This window comes from Monodon monoceros, unplaced genomic scaffold, assembly GCF_005190385.1.
Source record: "Monodon monoceros isolate NGI ecotype Baffin Bay Population unplaced genomic scaffold, NGI_Narwhal_1 Super_Scaffold_4, whole genome shotgun sequence".
In the NCBI taxonomy this organism is placed as follows: Eukaryota; Metazoa; Chordata; class Mammalia; order Artiodactyla; family Monodontidae; genus Monodon; species Monodon monoceros.
Genome location: NW_021703781.1, coordinates 52075573 through 52088535, shown reverse-complemented (window position 1 = coordinate 52088535; position 12963 = coordinate 52075573). Strand labels below are relative to the sequence as shown.

The window sequence follows — 12963 nt, the reverse complement described above, 5'->3', positions numbered from 1 at the left end:
CAACAAGCCACCACAATGAGAAGCCTGCGCACTGCAACGAAGAGTAGCCGCTGCTTGCTTGCAACTAGAGAAAGCCCGCGTGCAGCAACAAAGACCCAACGCAGCCAAAAAAAAAAAAAGTCAGTTTAATATTTTACCAAGACGTTTTAGAGCAGGATTCTTCCTGTTAACTGTGGACTTGCTAAGGGCTCTAATAAAGTTCCTGGTATTGTTGATGGAATTTTATGTGTAGGTGCATATGTACATTTTTCTGGAGGAGAGATTATATAGTTTTTATAAGATTCTTAAAAATGATAGTGATTCAGAAAAGTGGAGGCCCACAGATAATGCATGACCTCCCACTGGATTAAGCAGTGGCATTTTCACGTTACCCTCTCCCTGCCCACTTCCTCTAACTAGGAACACCTGTGGCTGTCATGACTTCACACTATTCTCCTTCTCCTCCTTCCTCTTTAATTTTTTTCATCTCTGCAGTGCTTTACTATTGTCTGCCTCCCCCTCCACCTCTTCATGTTTTTCAGTGCTCTGTCTTAAATTCTCTGCTTGTTCCTGCTCTTGCTTGTCCCCCTCTTAGCAGTTTGGTCTCCTTCTGCAGCTCAGTTCTGTTCTGTTTGATATCTCTGTTCAGTCTCCAAGCCCCGAGATCCAAGTGCCTGCCATCTATTTGTTTTACATAAAGAATACAATCCAAGATTTTTTTGATGGTGATTTTATAAAAAGAGCAAGTATTTTTTTAAAAAAGTTATTTATTTTATTTATTTATTTTTGGCTGTGTTGGGTCTTCCTTGCTGTGCACAGGCTTTCTCTAATTGCGGCGAGCGGGGGCTACTCTTCATTGTGGTGCGTGGGCTTCTCATTGTGGTGGCTTCTCTTGTTGCAGAGCATGGGCTCTAGGCACGTAGGCTTCAGTAGTTTCAGTACGTGGGCTCAGTAGTTGTGGCTCACGGGCTCTAGAGCGCAGGCTCAGTAGTTGTGGTGCACAGGCTTAGTTGCTCCGCGGCGTGTGGGATCTTCCTGGACCAGGGATCGAACCTGTGTCCCCTGCATTGGCAGGCGGATTCTCAACCACTGCGCCACCAGGAAAGCCCAGGAACAAGTATTTTTTGAAGAAGATAATGCAATTTTATTATCATCAATAGTGTACTCCCAAAGACATTTATTTCGCATGGGGTTTCTCAAGTGGCACTATCGACATTTTAGGTCAGATAATTCTTTGTTGTGGGGAGCTGTCCTGTGCATTGTATGATATTTAGCATCCCTGGTCTCTACCCACTAGATGCCAGTAGCACCCTTCCCCCAGTTGTGACAACCAAAAATGCCTCCAGACATTTCCAAATGTCCCCTTCATGGGAGGGGGCAAAATCACTCCCTGATGAGAACTGCTGATTCAGCACCTACTTATTAATGGGCATTATTTTCAGCAGTCAGAATCTTACCCATTGTTCAAAGCCCAGCCTAAACCCTACCTCCTCTTCTAAACCTTCTTTGGCTAACCCAGACAGATATAGCTTTTCCTTTGAACTCTTATTGACATTACTGAAATGTTGACATTTAATGTGATTTATCATAGATATTTGCTTCACATGTATTGTCTTATCGCTGTAGCTAGTTTCTCTTCTGGAAGACAAAGGCCAGACTTAATATATTCGTGGCCCCCGTCTTCTTCTCTTCCCCCCAGTAATGACTGCCTTGCATCTAGTAGGCATTTAGTAAACATTCGCTGGTGAGGTGTAGTGGTGGTAAGAACATGAGCTTTGCATTCAGTTAAGCTTGGGTTCAGTTCCTAGCCTTTTTTTTTAAATTAAAAATTAAAAAAAAATTTATTTATTTGTTTTTATTTTTGGCTGTGTTGGGTCTTCGTTGCTGTGCGCGGGCTTTCTCTAGTTGTGGTGAGCCGGGGCTATTCTTCATTGCGGTGCACGGGCTTCTCATCATAGTGGCTTCTCTTGTTGCAGAGCACGGGCTCTAGGCACGCGGGCTTCAGTACTTGTGGCACGTGGGCTCAGTAGTTGTGGCTTGCGGGCTCTAGAGCGCAGGCTTAGTAGTTGTGGTGCACAGGCTTAGTTGCTCCGCGGTATGTGGGACCTTACCGGACCACGGCTCGAACCCGTGTCCCCTGCACTGGCAGGCGGATTCTTAACCTCAGTTCCCAGCCTTAATAGCTGTATATCTTAGGGCAAGTTTATTTGTGTAGGCTTCACATTCTTCACCTGTAAACTAGCAAGAGCATTACCTCATGCACAGGTTGTTGTGAGGGTAAATGAGGCAATATACATAAAGAACTCAGAGCAACACCTAGCACAAATTATGCACTTAGTACAGGTAGCTGTTACTGCCATTAAGATGATTTAATGAACTGAGATTAGAGCAAGAGGACAAAGTGATGTGTACTTGGTAGAGAGTAAACAATTCTCCCTCAGTTTAGAAAATAAGTATAGATTTCTCTAGCTTTTGGGTGGAATGTTTGCAGAAATAAATATTTATAAATGTGTTTAATGCTCCTTTTTCTCTTTCAGCCTAGGATTCCTCTGAAGGATCCAGAGGTTTCCTGTTGTCCACCCAGAATTTTCTCTTTTGTGGGCCAGGTGCCATTACTGCTCACAGAGAAGCTTGGACTTGCAGCTTGCTTGCTGCATGTTGAATTGTGAAAGCCAACTAATCCTGTGACTTGACTGACGCCTCTAGCCCCACTCAGTGGGTGACATCTACAGACTCTGCCTGCTGAACCAGTGCTAGCGACTCTCTCTCTCTCTTTAAAAAAAACGTTATGGGGAAACCACTAACCAGCCAAATCGGCTTAGACAGCACAGTAAATGAGTAGAACCAGGCAGACTCCTGTGCTCATTCCATGTATTTGTTTAGGCAGATTCTATTTTTAAAACATTTGAAATCTGTGCTCAACTGCCAGTGATTTTTTTAAAAAGTGCTGTCAGTCCTGGTGGATTGATGTTATTTTTAACTGATAGCTTGGGCTTTTCTCTATTTCGATAGTTTTGGGGGATGTTTTGGTTATTGTTTCTTGTTTATTTGTTGTTTGTGTATTTTAAAAGGTAAAAAATCAAAATGGGCTCTAAGCCAGATGTCTTTCCTCTCTTTTTCACCTTAAGCTTTGGGAAAGCTCTTTAACTTATGAGGCTTTACTCCTCAATACCTATTTTTGTCCAAAGAATTTATAGCTTTCCTGGAAATTTTTTTATTATTTCTTGGGCCTGAGATTGTAGGTATTTGGCCTGCAGTATCAAAAAAGGAAAATTCAGAATGATACAATATTTAAACAAATAATATTAAACTGTGGCCCTTCTTCCCTCCCTCCATTCTCTCTCCTTTCTTCTCTTCCCCTTTCCTCAGTGATGTCAAAATAGTTGTGTGGGGCTTCCCTGGTGGCGCAGTGGTTGAGAGTCCGCCTGCCGATGCAGGGGACGCGGGTTCGTGCCCCGGTCCAGGAAGATCCCACATGCCGCGGAGCGGCTGGGCCCGTGAGCCATGGCCGCTGAGCCTGCGCGTCTAGAGCCTGTGCTCCGCAACGGGAAAGGCCACGACAGTGAGAGGCCTGCGTACCGCAAAAAAAATAGTTGTGTGGTTGCTGAACTCCTTTCCTTCATTCAGTTTCCTCTCGCCTAAAACATCTCTGGTGCCAGTGTGGTGCCAGTACTTCTGTGACAAATCACTGGGACTCAAGGAATATCATCAACAGCTTACTTGAGACTTGCTGAAACTCCTGTATGTAGTGGAAGCTCTGGAGAGGGACTAGGATGGGGCTGGCTTTATGGCCAGGACAACTCTTGATGGGTGGGATTATATTGCATCCTTCTAAGGGATCAGGTGTGCAGGCTGGACCGTCTCCTGAGAGCCAGCTGGAGTCAGAGGGAGGAAGTGAGCATCAGTCTCCATGGGGCTGAGAGATTTAAAGTAGACAATGCTCTTATTTGGAAGCAGTTGTGGTTTATCACCCATGTTCAAGGGTGGCTGCTGGCCCACCCCTCTCCTTGTCAAGATGGGCATAGGGAGTAGTTCAGAGATGGGCTGGAGCTTTGACCGTGTTGGGATGTTCACATGTGTTTGAGGTGAGCAGTGGCATGGCTCTGATCTAGTGTGAGAACTCACTGCCCAGAGAGCAGCAGGGCAGGTGGGAATGTTAGTCTGTGCCTGCTCTGTTAGGTGTGTAACCTTTCTCACCCTGTGTGCCGGAACTGAGTCAGGCCTCAGTTGGGGGGTAGTTGCCCAGCAAACCATGACTTGCTGACCTGTTTTTAAACAGTTGAAATGCTGTATTGTTGCTGAAACAAAAGATGAGTCTGGGGAGCACAGTTTGGTTTTGCATCCGGATGTCAGTCCTGGCTTCCGTATTTTCTGTTTCTTCTGCTGCTGTAACAGCAGTAGTAGAGAAAAATGTAAAATTTGGCTGTCCAACTTGATAGATTGTGAACAATAGATGGTTAGGAGTATAAAACTGCTCAGAAGCCCCTTTCTCTAGAGCAGTTTTATATAATTCTTAAAAATACTTATTAGCAAGTTCATTTGTGTAGGGTTCTTCTTATTTTTTTCGGTACGCAGGCCTCTCACTGTTGTGGCCTCTCCTGTTGCGGCGCACAGGCTCCGGACACGCAGGCTCAGCGGCCATGGCTCACGGGCCCAGCCGCTCCGTGGCATGTGGGATCTTCCCCCACCGGGGCACAAACCTGTGTCCCCTGCATCGGCAGGCGGACTCTCAACCACTGTGCCACCAGGGAAGCCCCTAGGCTAAAGTGTGTTCTCCCTTAACTTGATACTTGCTTTCTTTATTTGTCTAAGTGTCTCATTCCGTAGTGGTGTGGTCTGTTAAACATGGTCTGGCATAGGTGGAGAGAGCAGAGCAGTGACCTGATACCTCCTTGTCATCGAGTTTGTTCTGTGGTTCTGTTTAAGGGAGGTAGCTGAGATTTAGGAGACTTTCTTTGGTTGAATGCAACTGGTGATCCAGGTTCGTGTTCCAGGGCTGGGGTGGTGAGAGATGTCTGTCACATGCTTTTATATAGCTTGCCCCCTTGGGCAGTTTATTTGGGTATTTGGGTATGTGTGTTTCATTAAAGTATTTATTAAATATGATTTCCCTTGCTGTAAGGGTATGATAGGTCTTTTCCTTCTTTTTTCTTTTTTAACAGAAGCTGTGAACTAGTTGGAATCCAAATTTGAGAAATAAACAGTGTAACCTTCTGCCTTATAATATGTAACTATTCTAATCCTGTGGAATCTTTGCAAAAACAAAAACCCTTCAGCATTTGCAACAGAAGGGTACTGTTGCCCTTCTGACTTGGTGGGCAGATATTTTTGAGCCAGTATTTAACAATTTTTAAAATCTATAATATTTTAAAACTCTGTTTTCTATGTTTATTTTTTGTGTTGGAACAATCTCTTTGGAAATGCCTCTTGTTGCTTTTAAAATTTCATTTCTTTCTGGGGTCAGTTGCAATGGGTTTTGATGTGATATCAATATGGGGCAGTGTATTTATGCCAGAGGGCTCAAGCATAAAAAATGCAGACCACTTCCTTGATTCACATCTGTACTGGGCGAGCTATACTGGTTGAATCAGTGAAAACCATGGGCACTGGAGTTTCTAACCTTTTACAATGGTTGACTTTTGCACTGGGACCAATGAATCTGGTTTGAAAGACTCCATTGCAGCAGTGAATAGAGGATTAGGTGATACTGATTGTACCTGAGTGCCAAAACATATTAAAGGAGGTGGTATCTGATCATAACTGAAACCGCAGTTGATCCTCCACAAGCTCGTTACCCTGAATGTCTTTCCAGAGTTAGGAATGACGAGGCGGTACCCTTGGGAAATGGAGTAGTATAGGGTTAACTGTTGACCACTGGGTGTTCCAGAGGTGGCTGTTTTGCTGGCTTGTAAGAAAGCCAGTGGTTCCAGAGTGTCAGAGCAGGGCCATTCTCTCCTCTGGAACAGCAATGTTTCTGTTCAGCTTTTCTCACAGAAACCTGTGTTAGGATACGGTTTAAAACACTGCTTTCTAGGAGAACCTGTGGTCCCAGAGTGACTAGCTATGTGGCCATGCATAACTGGGGAAGCCATCTTAGGAATGACTTCTCTAGACTTTGTCTGCTTCCTTCATACAGGGCCTCGCACAGATGCTTGAAACTGACGGCTCTCATTCTGAAGTCTTTTCTAAGTAGAACTCCTTTCCCTAGGAGAGAGCCTCATCCCTGCCCTCCTGCATCTGGAAGCCTTGGTACTGAAGACAGGACCTTGATCCAAACTGGATACTAGCAATTGGCAGGATTGCTCTAGAATTTGGGGAAGATTTGGGTTTCTAAGATGCACAAGCTTTTCAGACCAGTGGTAATTAATCCAATCTAAAACTCACTATAGGAGAGCTGGCTTTCCTAGACAGGTAATGCTGAACTCCTTCCACAGGTGGAGAGTGGATGCGTGGGCTAGCAAGGAGGTGGAGTAAGTACTTAATAGCCTGAGTGCTTGGGTTACCATGGAAACTGGAGTGTGCGTGGCCACAGCAGGTGCTAAAGAGCCATTGAGCACTCCCCCAGACATGTTTGGGGACCAGCAGAACTGGTTGGGAAAAACACTCCTGCCCCCAGGGTCCTTTCTTCATAGCAAGGATTGCCTTTTCGCTATCCCCAAGCTTGCTCAACAAGAGAAACAAGGTTTCTTAACTGTCTAACCATTTTTTATTTTTCATTCTTATTCAACTATATCATATATATATATTTATATATATATATGTAACTGTAAAGAAACATATGTGTTGTTTTTCTTTTATATTCATGTAATATTATGAAATTAAATTTCTTTTGTTTCATATCTATAGGCTTTGACTGGTCTCTTAATTCACGTTTGACTGATGGATTATTATTATTTTTTAATAAAGTTATTTTATTTTATTTAGTTTTGGCTGCGTTGGGTCTTTGTTGCTGCGTGTGGGCTTTTCTAGCTATGGCGAGTGGGGGCTACTCTACGTTGCAATGCGTGGGCATCTCATTGCGGTGGCTTCTCTTGTTGTGGAGCATGGGCTCTAGGTGCGCAGGCTTCAGTAGTTGTGGCTCGTGGGCTCTAGAGCGCAGGCTCAGTAGTTGTGGCACACAGGCTTAGTTGTTCCGTGGCATGTGGGATCTTCTGGGACCAGGGCTCGAACCCGTGTCCCCTGCCTTGGCAGGCGGATTCTTAACCACTGAACCACCAGGGAAGTCCCTGATGGATTATTTTAAAGAGAGGTTGCCTCTTAAAAATTTTTTTTTTGAGTTTAATTGAGCTATTATTATAGAGGTTGCCTCTTGTTCTGAGGAATATGAAATCTAAGAAAAGTGCGTCTTTGGTTTGTTTTCCAGCTGGGTGGGTGGGTTCAGGGGGAGTAGGGCTTTTGGCTGATAGGAAATGGGATTGGAACCTCCGGGAATTTTGAGCTTCCTGATTTCCCTTGGCTGAGTCTAGAATGCTTTGCACAGATTTTAGTTTCACACATAATCTTTATTTCCTCGTTTAAAAATAAGGAGTGATATTTATAGTAACAGTAAAAACCAAGTGACATTTTCATCTAGGCCAGCAAGTTGTAGTGTTTAGACAACTCTGGTTGAAATGTTGTTTCTGCCACTTATGTATATGGGCTTGGGCATGTTCCCTCCTCTGTAAGGTGGGGATAACAATATCGTCTCAATGATGCCATGCTCTCAGAGGTAAGGACTTAGCATAAAAGGTTTTAATCTGGAGGCTGTGATTGTGCTTCAGGAATCTTTTGCTCCTGTAATTCTATGTAAAATTTTGTGTATGTTTGAATTTTTCTAAGGGAGAGATTTCAGAGCTTCCACAAGAATCCCAGAGGAGTCCTTGACCACTAAATACTGAGAACCACTAGCCTTACACAGTGCCTGGCAGATGGCAAGTATCCATTCAATGTTAATTCTTTCTCTCTCTGCCAAGGATACATTTTATAATCAGCAGCTTATTGATGCTGACATAGTTATTTTTGATAACAAAGGAATTACTTAAATTCGGAATAGAAATAAAAACTCTGCTGCTGTCTTTGCTCCCTTACCGCCCATGTGCTCCTCTTGAGCTGTGTTAGCTCCCTAGGTGCTGCTCAAACTGTCCCTTTTCTCCTCATCCCCTAAGGACCAACTTGTATTATTTACTATAGAAGAAGGAGCCAGTTCTGTTCTTTTAGAGTGAAATGTGGAGTGACTCTTAGAGATAGTACACGGGAAACAAGAGTAATGCAAAAGAAAAAGGGGTGGAGGGACAGGAGTTATTCTGGAAAACAGAAAGAGGATCAAAATGCCTGGTACAGTGCTGAGCACATAATCATTAATAATGAATCACAGAAAGGAATGAAGAAGCAGACGTGCATTAAACAGTGGGAAGTGGGACACTTCCCTGGCAGTCCAGTGGTTAAGACTCTGCGATTCCAACGCAGGGGGCGTGGGCTTGATCCCTCGTTGAGCAACTAAGATCGCACGTGCCGTGCGGTGTGGCAAAAAAACAAAAACAAACAAAAAAACAGTGGGAAGGGGTGATGGGAAAAGAGAGAACTGGGAAGAAAGAATCTTCCTTAGTTTCCCCCCTTCCAGGGCTTTTGTGCCCTGTGGCGGGCTGCCCACTTTTGCTCCCACTTACATTCCTGAATTAGAAGCACACTGCATGGGGCGGGTAGGAATGGTGAAGAAGCCTGAGCCCCAGGCTAGAGGGTCATGATGGGACCATCAAGCTTGTTTAGATGCTTCTTTTAAGTCCCAGCCTCTTAATTTCCCCATAAAAAGCAAAAACAGAAAGCAAAAATTAGGGTTGAACAATGGCCAAGTTGTTCATTAATATCTTATCCTTTATCTGCAGCATCCAATGCCCAGATCCCCAGAGACTTCGACCTTGGAACCAGCATGGAGGTTAGCAGGAGGGGCCCTTGGTGTCATTGTTAGCTTTCCCCTTTTATTCCTGGAAATCAGTCTTTTCAATGCCTCGGTACTGAAGAATGCTTAATTCAGTAGAGCCATATTGGTGGGCAACAGAGAAGGGAAACAGACTGCCTTAAAATTGTGAGCACAGGAGCCAATCCTCAATGTCAATGTATAGAAGTGGGGGCTGCTTTTAAGAACTCTTCCTGTGCATGTACTTCCTAGTTTTCCAATACTGGAAGAGGAAAATAGTATGGACTCTAAGGAATTCATGTCTGTGAATGAGAAATGAATGCCACAATTTATTGAGTGCTTATTATGCACCAAGCTTTGTACTAGCCAATTAATTCCTTGTCTCATTAAAATCATACATCTCTGAAGTATTCTTACCTCCAATTTTATAGTAAAAGACACATATGAAGAGTTTAATATATCTGTTGTCAACTAAAAAGTGGTAGAGTCAAGGTTAACATGCAGGGCTGCCCGACTTCAGGAACTGTGGTCTTATGCAGGGGTTACATACCCCAATGTCTACAGGAGCCAGGAAGGAAATGTAAAGTCATGAAAACGACAACCACTTCAAGAGATTTAAAAACACATGGGAGCCAAGCACAAGTTCTCCATGGTTGGGATCTGGCGTATGAGCCCCACGTGGCATCTGCACGCTGCTGTGCTGCTTCTGGCTGGGTCCCAGTTCTGAACAGCGCGTTCTCCAGAGCTGCTCAGTGCTGGCCCTGGGATGACAGCAGCTGTGTGCCTTCCAGGAATGGTGTCCAGACACAGGAGGGTGGGCGTCCACTGAAACACACTTCCCTGCACCCACCTGACTGCTGGGCACTACTCAGGGAGAGTCTCCTCATTTCTTTGCTCTCCCATATGCACTGCCCAATATGGTAGCCTCTGGCCACATGTGGATATTGAGCACTTGAAATGTGGCCATTCTAAACTGAGATTTTCTCTCAGGGTGAAATGCACTCAGATTTCAAAGACTTCCTAAGAAAAGGAAAATATAAAAATGTCTCAATAATTTTTATATTGATTACTTCTTCACATTTTGGATATATTAGGTTAATAAAATTATACCATTAAAATTAATTTTATCTCTTTTTATCTTTTTAATGTGGCTGCTAGAAAATATTAAATTACATATATGCCTTTTATTACTATTTTCCACACCCCCTGGGGCTCTAATCCTAGTCTGTCCTTTCTCCCCCAGAACCTATTCCTCAACTCCATCAACTTCTGTGGCCACATCTTCTCTTTTCTTTTAGTCCTGAGACTGCCCTGGAGAGGAGAGGGGAGGACAGAGGAAAAGCAGTGACAGGTTTATCCTTTGGCTTCTCTGGGATTGGCTCCTGCCATTCATGGCTGGCTTTGGGAATCCTCAGTGTGATCCAGCTCACAGGTGTGTACCAGTGGGCTGCCGCCCTGGGGGCAGTGGGGTTCCTGCAAGGGGACTTTGTCAGGGTGTATGCCAAGCATTGCCTCTCTCCCAGAGGGGTGCTGCCGTTTAGTGTTTGTTCATGTTGTGATCCATCAAAATATTTTTTAAGTTAATGAATTTACTGTAGGTAGTGTGTGTGTCCTGTATTTTCATATGGATGAAAATGTAGCTATGAAGTGTGGAAACTGAAATTTGTGGGTATTAAGAAGGCTTGTTTTTTAAAAAAAAGGTTAAATATAAGGCTACCATATAATGCATCAACCCCACTCCTAGATATATACCCCAGAGAAATGAAAACATGTCTACACAAAAACTTGTGCACAAACCTTCAAAGCAGCATTATGCATCATAGCCAAAAAGTGGATCCAACCCAAATGTCCATCAACAAATGAATAAACAAAATGTGGTATAGCCATGCAATGGACTATTATTCAGCAATAGAAAGGAATAAAGTACTAATATACTGTATGACATGGATGAATCTTGAAGACATGCTAAATGAAAGAAGCCAGACACAAAAGATCACATATTGTATGATTCCATTGTTACGAAATATCCAAAACAGGCATATCCATAGAGACAGAAAGTGGATTCGTGATTGGTTGCCAAGGGCTGGGGTGGTTGGGAGGAAATGAGGAATAACTGCTAATGAGCATGGAGTTTTGTTTGCGCATGATGAAATGTTCTAAAATCAATCGTGGTGATGGTTGCACAACTCTGAATATATTAAAAAAATTTAATTGTACTTTTTTTTTTTTTTTTTTTTTGCGGTATGCGGGCCTCTCACTGTTGTGACCTCTCCCATTGCGGAGCACAGGCTCCGGGCGTGCAGGCTCAGCGGCCATGGCTCACGGGCCCAGCCGCTCCGCGGCATGTGGGATCTTCCTGGACCGGGGCACGAACCCGTGTCCCCTGCATTGGCAGGCGGACTCTCAACCACTGCGCCACCAGGGAAGCCCTAATTGTACATTTTTAATGGGTTAATTGTATGGTATATGAATTATATCTCAGTAAAGTTGTTATTTCATTTTTTAAAAAACCCACTGGAATAAAACTGACAAGGTCTAATGAAAAGAAAAAAAAGGCTTTTTCTATTCCTAGATGCAGAGAACTACTGAAAGCAGAAAGGGAAGCTGTGCTAATCAGAAAAGGAGAGAAAACATTAAAAATGTAACCTCCCTCCTCCATGACCCACTGTCCTGGGCATAAGGACCCATTAGTCATTCCGTTCAGCTTGGGAGGCCCAGGGCCAGGGCCTTCTGCCTCTCCCTGATGAAAAGCCCCTGGGATTTAGTGGAAACCTCATGCCCCAGTAATCCAGGCTTTATGAAGTCCTTGAATGTAGCTGAAATTGACCATTAATGAGGGGTCTTGTACTGCAGCCACTTCTTGAACACTTGCTGTGTGTATTGCATTGAATGAACCAGGAAAGAGGAGGAGAGTGGAGAGGAGAGGATAGTCCTCTTCTTGGTCTCTGCTTCCCTCTCCCAAGTCTGCTCTTTCCAGAGGAATCTGGAAACCATCTGGTTTGGAGGAAAAGGAGATATATTTAGTCTGAAGCAGAGACAGACATAGAATCAGAGCCAGTCAGATCTGTTTGGGACTTAGCAGTAATGGTGCCCCCTCAGGGTCCTTGTGAGGAGGGAAGGGGGTCTGAGGACACTAGGTTCCCCATGCCCGCTTCAGCCAGGGAGCTCCCTTGTCTCTGGCTTAGAGTAAGATTTTTAAAAATCAGTCCTGAAAATCATTGAACTAGCTCACAAACAACGTTTTACAGACAGAAACAGATTTGGAAAGATGGTGACTTGGGGCTGAGATGATCCATCCAGTGAGTGGCAGTGAGAGGCAGTGTGGAGACTTGAAACCATCTCTCTTTTAAAATCAACTCTACTAAGCGTACTGTTTGATAAGTTTTGACAGATGCATACATCCCTGTAGCTCACGCCCCAATTAAGTGGTATGACATCCCCATCACTCCAGATAGTTCTCTTGTTCCACTTTACAGTCAGTCCCCCTGTGCCTGCCCCAGGCTACCATCTCATTTCTATCACTGGAGATTATTTTTGTCACTAATCCCATCTCCTAAATTGTAGTTAGTGTGTTGGCTCTGCCTCCTTTCACTCCCTGGCTGACTGTATCTGTTTTGAGGTGGAGGAGGGAGGACCCTTGTTTTTGGGGCCCATGGCAGGAAATGAGAAGAGTGAGGCTTTTGGAGACCTGAGTTCCTTGAAGGCAGGAGCTGTTCTTCATATTGTTTCTACAATGCCTCATACAACACCTGGCACAGTGGAGGCTCTTAGTAAATGTACTGAACTGGATCAGACCTGTCCAATAATAGAAAGATCATCTGTTGGAGAAGCTGTTTGGTTCCTTCCTGGATGAAAATGTGCTGAGAGTGGTGGTGCCTGTCACTAAGGAACACAGGAGATCTTGAGCTTTCCTGCCTTGAGCGATAGATGCAAGGGCAGGAGCTGTGTCCAATCATCTGGGTTCTGCCCCTGTGACACAGCACACTGGGAGAGACAGTGGATTCTAATGTGATGTGGGAGGTGGCAAGGTAGAGCTGAGTGCTGTCGAAGCAGAGAGCGGGGCACAGAGTCCAGCTGAGAGATTTGGGGAA

General features: G+C 44.3%; 1 protein-coding gene across 3 annotated transcripts in view; it reads left to right on the top strand.

Annotated features, from left to right (window-relative positions):
- Window positions 1-7843, top strand: part of ARHGAP19 (Rho GTPase activating protein 19) — a 61491-nt gene extending 53648 nt beyond the window's left edge. For 2 of the 3 annotated variants that reach the window (XM_029245817.1, XM_029245815.1), the window contains exon 13: window positions 2517-3337. The gene's annotated coding sequence lies outside the window, so the exon portion shown is untranslated. Of the gene's footprint in view, window positions 1-2516; window positions 3338-7797 lie in introns of those variants that run through there. The other variant, XM_029245816.1, reaches the window with a different exon arrangement.
- Window positions 7844-12963: the final 5120 nt, after the last annotated feature.